This window comes from Lissotriton vulgaris, chromosome 1_2 (genome assembly GCF_964263255.1).
Source record: "Lissotriton vulgaris chromosome 1_2, aLisVul1.2, whole genome shotgun sequence".
NCBI classification, from domain to species: domain Eukaryota; kingdom Metazoa; phylum Chordata; class Amphibia; order Caudata; family Salamandridae; genus Lissotriton; species Lissotriton vulgaris.
In genome coordinates this window covers 363,692,681-363,698,380 of record NC_141686.1, presented here as the reverse complement: position 1 = coordinate 363,698,380, position 5,700 = coordinate 363,692,681, and positions in this window count along the sequence as shown.

Here is a 5,700-nt window from a genome sequence, read left to right as displayed (position 1 = left end):
CGTCACGCAGTTCAGAAAAACTTTTCTGACAGTCTTCCGTCCATGGTAAAGGAGTTGCACGTAAGAGCCACCAATGGTTTCGCTAGCAATGAAAAGTTTGGAATCCATTGCCTACAGTACGACGTGATACCTAAAAAGGCACGCACATCTCTCTGAGTAGTTGGCACAGTCATTCGAGCAATCGCTGCAATTCTCTCTGGGGTCAACCTTCTTCCCTCCTTTGACAATAAGTGACCTAAATAGGTTACTTCTTGACAACAATATTGAAGTTTGGAAGGTGACACCTTATGATGTAAGTCACAGAGATGTTGCAACAACGACACTGTAGCAATTTTGCAAATGTCCTGAGTATCTGCGGCCACCAATAGGTCGTCAACGTATTGGATCAAGGCTGCACCAGCCGGCAACGTAAACGCATCAAGTTGGCTCTTCAAGGCTTGACTGTATATCGATGGACTCTCACAGTAGCCCTGAGGAGCGCGTTTAAACCTAAAGCTGCGACCACCAAGAGAGAAACCAAAAAGGTCTCTACTCTCTTCAGCAATCGGAATGCTAAAGAAAGCATTCTTCAGGTCTATCACTGAAAACCATGATGCAGAAGCTGGAATCAGAGTTAGCAGAGCCGTAATGTCAGGCACTACAGGGAACTGAGGAATCACAATTTTATTTACCTCCCGTAAATCGATAACAAAACGATAAACAGGCGGTTTTGAAGGATCAGTACGCTTCAAAATGGGCAGCACAGGACTATTGCACACGTTTCCCCGAGTCTCCTCAATAACATCTTTCTCAATCAAATCATAGATGATCGCTAACAGTGCACGTTCTCCATCAAGGGAGATGCGATACTGGGGAATACGTGGCAAACGCACATTAGATTTCAAATGAACAACATAAGGGGAGATATGAAGCAGGCCCACGTCATTGGGACCTGTCGCCCACAAAGATGCAGGAAGAGAACTCAATTCCGGTGGAAGCTTGTCGAGAGACAAGTACATAGGAGAGATCACCTTCTCACCCAACGTAAGCTTCACTCCCGCAGGAGAACAATACAAAGTTGCATACAGACGTTTTAGCAAATCCAGGCCTAAAAGATTTTCACCACAACCAGTAGTCAAAATCAAAGGAGCTTCCAGCTCACAAGGCCCAATTGTAAGAGGCAAAGGACATGAAACTGGATTGCTAACGGGGGCGCCAGAGAATCCAACGGAAACATTTGTTAAGCCAGACAAAGGTGCGCCAGGGAGTTTCGAATGCATGATGGAACTTTTCGCTGCACCAGTGTCCAACAGAAAAGGCTCAACGACGCCCGAGGTGCCCTAACATAGGTCTCTCTGAAGAGGAGTCATTTCGTGTTTGCGATCTATTTGGCTGAGACTGCGATCGATTCCGCTGTTGCGAATCATTCTGATTCGAACATGGAGGATACGCTTGCTGCAACAAGACTTTCGTCTTGAGTTCTTTCGTCTTTTTATCGGCACGATCAGCTTCTTCTTTCTCTCTATTCTCATAATATTGGGCCGTAGCCAATATCTGAGCAGAAGTGGAAACAGCCCAAGCACTTTCTGAATTCCTTAATTTATTGCTCAAGTCTGGTAACAAATTTGACACGAACTTATCTACGAACAATCTCTGACCACCTTCAGTACCCATGTCCTGACCACTATGATCAATGAATGCCTCCTCAAATCTCGTGAAGAAATCAGAGACCCTCTCATCCTTCTTTTGCTTACATGCTGACAACTTGTCCCAGTTTACCTTCATAGCTGGCATAAGCGTTTTCATAAGGGTGATTATTCTCTGAGGGAGATCTGTAATTAGCTGTTCGGGCTTAGCCCCCACCAACTTGTTGAGTATCTGCCGCATTAAGAGCAGCCCAATCACCACCTAATTCTGCGCCATGATCTTGGTGACGAATCTTTGCCCATAACGGTTGCGGTACGACATTGCCAAACAACATATCGATATCAGCAAGATTCATTATCGTAGCATCTACGAGCTGCGATAATTCCTTGTAATACCCTGCAGGATTCTTGCGAGGGTCAGGCAATGATTGCTTCACCTGCAAAACTTCTGATCGTTTCCACGGAAGATGTATCCACACTCTCTGGAAATGTGCCACGACAGGAGGTTGAGCCTGAGGATTAGCTGGCATCCATACTGGAGGAACTTCACGCATGGGATACTGACCAGATGTATCTAGCGGTCCCTCAATGTCTTCTACAAACAATGCTCGAGGCATCATACGAGGACGGAAAGACAGCAACTGCTCGACAGCACGTCGAACATTGCTTCCCACAATCATTCCACTCGCAAACTGAAGCTGAACATTACTCAGAGCAGTCAATGTGTCGTCAGACGCATCAACCTATATTAGGTCACGCAAAACCTTACATATTTCCTCAAAAACACACCTTTGAGTCGGTTCGTTGAATTGAAGGAACGTGTCAAGTACCACACGTGGTGGTTTTCTAAGGGGATATTTCATCCAAGCCATCGCCATATTATATAAGTAGTCACGTTCCCTGCTGCCGGGAAGCCGACTTCGTCTTTGGGGACCATCCGAACCAGCGGACTCAAGAATCGGTCCAAGAGAATTGAAAAAGTTAGCAGCAACAGAAGGGGCACGACGTCCAGTAGACGGAGTATTAGAATAAAGCAAAGGTGAAACAAGAGAAGTGTTAGAAACAGAGGGAACAGCAGAAGTAACCAGAACAGTAGGAGCAGTGGAGACAGGAGTATGGGGTAGTACAGGCGGAGGAGCAGTAGGAACGGGAGCAGGTTGAGGAACAGGCGGAGGAACAAGAGGAGGAACAGGAGCAGGGGGAACCACAGGAGCTGCGGTACCCTGCGCATACGGAGGTGGAGACTTCAAAAGATAGGACATTAAAGGATCCTCTATAACTTCCTCCTTCTTATCCCTATCCGTCGGCAAAACAGGATAACACTTATCTATATTCATACGCTGTAACCTATCGAAAACTTCCTTTTCCTTTTCCTCCTTATCTTGCTGAAACTGTTCTGCCTTCTTTACTATGGTAGCAACACCATCTCTCTGATTACGTTTTGTCTGTCTGATTTCTCTCTGTTTGGCTTCTTTGCGCCACAACCGAAAGGCATCAAACATGGGCGGCCTTGATTTTTTTCTAAACAATTTAGCCTCGAGGTTATCTAAAATCGGGGTCTCAAAACTACCATGAGTTGGCCAACTAAGGACACCATCTTTTTTAGTATATCGGATCCAACACTGATTGAATGTAATAGGACCTAAACCGTGTCGGCTGTAGAGCTCATAAGTGGGAGTTCCAACAGGAGGTATCGAACATGAGTCCTCCAATCGGGAATCCTTACCACAACTTTTGAAGCAACTAAACAAAGTACTACAGTTCGACATCGTGCTCACTAACCAAGTTTCACAAACTTCAAGGGTTACGGGATTTACCAAGTCCCTGCAAAGAACAAATACCCTCGGTTTTTGGCGGTCAAACCCACGAAACAAACGAACGGTTCAGGTTAGCACAGCGAAACTGCGTACACCCACTAAACTCGTCATTTGCGGTTCATAGATACTAGACTCGACCATATTCGTGCGAGTCGAAAACACCACTTACAATCGTTACGGAACCTCACGCTAACTCCGCTCTGCCACGGAGGCATATTTTTTGCCTATTATGCGTTCGACATGGAACGTGGAGTAGGCAAATCTCTGCAAACTCCGCTGGCGGAGTGGAGTTACCCGTCCAGGGTTAGACAATACATATAAAAGATTTGAACCACTATCTACAAAATTAAAGATAGTAGACTTAGGGCCCGATGTAGGTAACCAAATACCGATGTAGGTAACCAAATACCGGTCGGTAATGGCCGAATTTCAGGCGTTTCCGACCGGTATTTGGTGTTTGAGATGTAGGGGCGACAAAAACGTCTGATTCGGTAAATTTACTGAATCGGTAAATTTACCGATTCAGTAAATAAGAAATGGTAAAAATGACTATTGAGATGTAGGTAACCTCTAAAATACCAAATTTGCATGTAATTATGTATTTAAGAGTCTGTATTTACCATGGATTGAAATCAGGTGGTAACCAGGTGCAGGCTATAAAAAAGGGACCAAAATGCAAGTTTGACCAGAATGGCGGCATTCTACGTGATTGTGAGGCGGCTACGGCTACAGGCAGAAAGAGAGAGGGTCTGGAGAAGAGAGGAGCAGGTCTACAGGCAGAGAATCACCCTATTCCAACTGACTGAGCCAGAGATCCTACAAAGGTACAGGCTACACCCCCAAACCATCCTGGAGCTGATCAGGGACCTCCACCCACTTTTGGAGCACCCAACCCCAAGGGCGCACGCCATCCCACCCCATGTGCAGGTGCTGTGTAGCCTACACCTGCTTGCTTCTGGGAGTTACCAGAGTGTGGTTGCTGCGGTAGGTGGGGTTTCCCAGAGCTGCCTGTCCCTTTTTTTAGGAAATTCCTAGAGGCCATGATGCAGAGAATGCATTATTACATCAGCCTCCCTGCAACGCACGCAGAACTGCTCAGAACCAAGACAGAGTTTTATCAAATGGCACATTTCCCCAACGACATTGGCTGTATTGATGGCACCCACATACCAATATGCCCACCTGCTGCCACAGAGTACATTTATAGGAACAGAAAGTCTACCCACACCATAAATGTACAGGTGATCTGTGATGCAAAGTACATCATTACAGACATAGTTGCCAAGTTTCCTGGAAGTACCCACGACTCATAAACAGTGTGATCTACACACTCCTGATAGCGGAAGAATTTGGCGAAGGAAACCTGCTAGGTAAAACACTGTGTGACACTCCCTTGATACATATTGCATATCTATGTGCATGTGTGCATGTGAGTAATGTCTTTTTCTTTTACAAATAGGGGATAGTGCATATGTGGTTGAGTCTTTCATCCTTACTCCCTACCTCAATCATTCAACCCCCAGCCAGAGGAGATACAACAGGGCACACAAATCTACCAGGAACATTGTGGAGCGCACCTTTGGGCTGTGGAAAATCAGGTTCCGCTGCCTCCACAAAAGTGGAGGGGCACGCCAGTATACGCCAGTCACTTACTGCCAGATGATTGCAACCTGTGCAATGTTGCACAACCTTGCCATGAAGATGGGCATCGAGGTGGAATTATCAGATTATGAGGACCATGATGACGAACAAGCACTGCCTGAACCCAACACAGCTGGAGTTGCGACACCGACAGATGGCAGACACAGACAGGAAGAGATCACACGCAACTACTCTTAAATAAGTAAAGAGACACAGACAGGTGGAGTATGCACCCAAAGTAGTTTAATATTTGTCACTACGCAGGTGGTCAAAAGCACAAATGTGCAACACAAATGTCATCCAGGCAATAATGGTAGTCCTGGGTCACTTCCCCATTAACTGAACAAGGCATTTACCCCCACGCCTATTGTTAGAAATGGGATCCCTGGCCGGCCAGGGCTTGCGCCAAGGTCAGTCAGAGACCACCACTTCCACGTCAGGGCAAGGGAGTTACACACCAAGATAACCCCTGCTCACCCCCTTGGTAACGTGACACGAGCAGTAAGGCTAAACTCGGAGGCAATGTGAGTGAAGTGTTTGTGCACGCACCCAGCAACAACACCCAAGGCCCACCACAAAGGAAACTCCACACAAGGTTATGTATAAAAATAGCCTTT